The following is a 3,346-nucleotide window of genomic DNA, read 5'->3' as shown; positions in this document are numbered from 1 at the left end:
CGCACAAATATTTGGTTGAGACAATGAGATTTAAGAATAATTTTAGGATTATCTTTTCCTTTTGAGATTTGGACACTCATTGCCGATGTTTTCACGTCTTTCTCTGAAGCAGCTGGAGCCAGAGGCTATTAACCAAGGGGGATGGAGAAAGCTCCACGCGGGCTGACAGATGCCCAACAGCCCCAAGCAGGGCAGAGCTGTCATTCACATTCGTGCCCATCTGCAGGGCCAGCCCTGCAACAGGTGGGTGTTCAGCTTTCAGAGGCAATTATCTTCCTTTCCACCGAGCAATCCCTTCCACAGGCCTGCCCAGATATCCCCTGACAATTCAAAGCAGGCTAACACCACCCCGGTGCTCCTGGGCAGCTCCTCTCCTACTGCACACGTGCTCACAAGGCCTGAAGCACTGAAATGGCAACAAAGCAAGAGATCTCCCCTCTATCTTCCTGTCTGTCCACGTCCCTTCCACAGAAGAGAAGTATTTTACTAGTCAGAGAGCCTGCTCCAAGGCAGTGCCAACAGGTTCTGTCACATCAGCTGTGTGTGAGGCACACCAGGGACATGGAAATGCGGCACAGAATGCAGGGAGAGGATCCTGAGCAGGCTCTGGTTGCTGGGTGTGAGGCTGGGGGTGAAACACGTTAATGTCAGACAGCAAATCCAGCTGCTCAGCTGCTCTGATGGCACCAGGAGGCCCAGGGCTGATGCACTGATACGCTGCAGCGAAAGGCAGAGTGTGAACAGCATTGCTAGGAGTGACAATAAAGCATTTCCAAGTGTTCCTTTCCACAGGAGACACCACATGCCATCCTCCTCATGCCTCAAGGTTTAGCTTTCAGGTTTTTCAGCTGCTGAGCTGCCCAGCTGTGGAGTTTGGAGCTTCATGTTCAGTGTCACTGAGCTCTCTTCACACAGCAGCCACACAAAACAATTCCTTCTCCAGCTTGGGACCAAGGACAATCACTACAAGTTTCAGGCCCAAGAGCAGAGACAACACTGGGCTGGAGAGAGAAAACAAGGATGGGACTCCATATTCCTTAATTAACTTCCTTAATTAATTCCTTAATTAATTCACTTCCATAACCTGAAGCTGTAATTGGACAATGAGCCCCGATATGCAGATGGACCAAAACTTATAAAAATGTGAGACCTTGTGAGCAGTTGTGCATTTTGTGACCATTTTTGGTCCATCCTGGGTGCAGCCCAGGTTCCTTTACTGCCCAAGGTGTGTCCTTTGAGTCCTTCCAATAAATCCCTGCTTTATTCTTAGCCCTGTCCAGCCTCTGCTCCAGGTCAGCCTTGTCAGGCATCACTCTAATCTAGTATGAAATTAGCACCCAGCAATTCATTTTCATCATTTGTGCCACCCATTAGCAAATATGACAGTGGGACACCGATCAGTCCTTGCAGCTCCTGCTTTTAAATGCAGCACCAGGGAAGAGCAGAAGAAAGAAAAGCCTGCAGAGCATTTCAGCCAGCCTAGAATCTCCCACACAAGGAACAAGCACAAACACCTACTGACACAAAAACCTGCAATTGTTGTGCTCTAAGGTGCAGAAACAGGTCCAAAGAAAATGACTCGATGGAAATCTAGCAGAACACTTCATGCACACCAAGAAATAAATTTATTTCATAGGAAAAGGCCCAGAGCAAGACCAAGGCATGATCTTTTGTCAGTGAGTCACACAGCAAAGCATTTTACTCACGGACTGCAGAAACACAAACACTTTATGTGTAACACCTGAAAAGTTTTCATCACCCTACATTTGCTCATACCGTGTATTCTTAGAATTTTCTTATTTTGGATTATTGCATAAATACATGAAGTAGCAATTAAGAAAGCCAAGGTTATTATCAGAAACCACTGGAATTTACAATATTTTACACTGTTTACATACTCTTCCCTGGGGCACACAGGGAGGCACACTGCCTACTGTGACCCCACGTACCAAAATCAAATCAAAACAAGACATACACAAAAAGAAGAAATATTGTAAGTGGAGGACAGCAGAAAATTCATTCTTTCTCCTGCCCATCAGTCCCAAATAAACTAGGCAGAAGAGCAGTCAAATTACTGAAATTGATGTCACATCAATTGGAAAACTGACTGAGCCCATACAATTGCCCTCCACCAAATTCATGGGTCCAAGCTGTCTGTTTCCCATCTGCTCCTCTGCAATTTAAGCAATTCTGAACTTCACTCTCCGCTCCCAAATGTGTCACAGATTTATCAGCGTGTCAGGGGCCAATTCTTTACATTCTCCACTAAGGTAAGCCATCAGGGACAGCAAATTTTCTGTGGTTTTAATTGCCAGGCCAGGAAAATTCAAGGAGGACAATCACACATGACCCTACTAAACCCACCATGAAAAATTAATCAGATTTTCACCATCCTCCCCACACAGACCTTTTTTAAAAAGGCCATTCTGTTCTCTTCTTACATCTGCTTAAAGACACATTTAGTACTCAGTACAGACTACTACAAGGAGCTCACAAAAAGTCTAATATCTGGAGGTTTTTTGCTCAAATGATGAGCTCCACCTTTTTATCTGAACTGCTGATAGATAAGGACTGGGATCCCTCACTAGAGGGATCATATATGGGGTGGCCAGTCCTTAAATGTCTTTCAGCAATGAAAGGGATGGAACCTTCCCAAAAACCACAAATCACTTTTGCATGCCGCACTTCAGTTTGCAGACAGGCTGTCAAATATTCTAGGCTTAGTTCACAATTCTCTCACTGCCCAAAAAGCTAATTTAATTAATTCCAAACATACTTAATAATCTGTAATTTTGCTACCTCAACAGAAAGTATATTCCACTTAAAGATGCAGCTGCAGATGCTCTCACAGGGAAGCCCAAAGTACAATGTTCTCATCCTTGAATTACACCACTGGTGATGAGATGCTGTAATGAAAACCAAACTAAGGCTCTACATGACAGACAACAACATAAACAAATCTGAGCTCCAAATTCCAGATTTTATCAAATACTCTCTAACATTTAATGGCAATGTATTTTCCATATTAACATATGTCTTAGGTATGACTAATCCTTGCTTACATCATGTGTGATACCTCAAGTATCTCAGGTTACTCTCCTTATTTTGGTCAATAATCTGTGCTCTGATACTAGGGAATTCATTTCACTTCATCTTCTTCTGATGGACCTATTACCATTGCCAAGAACTATGAGATTCATAAGCAAAGGTTTGCTATATATTTTATATATATTTATGCATATAAATTAATGTCAATACTGAAATGACATTTTATGTTGTATTATAAACTATTTCTGCTACACCTAAACTTTGCTCTCTTCAGAAATAATCTGCATTACTCTTCATC

Source organism: Cyanistes caeruleus, unplaced genomic scaffold, assembly GCF_971803275.1.
Source record: "Cyanistes caeruleus unplaced genomic scaffold, bCyaCae1.hap1.1 HAP1_SCAFFOLD_458, whole genome shotgun sequence".
NCBI classification, from domain to species: Eukaryota; Metazoa; Chordata; class Aves; order Passeriformes; family Paridae; genus Cyanistes; species Cyanistes caeruleus.
The sequence above is the reverse complement of the archived record's forward strand: the minus strand, read 5'-3'. Positions refer to the sequence as shown.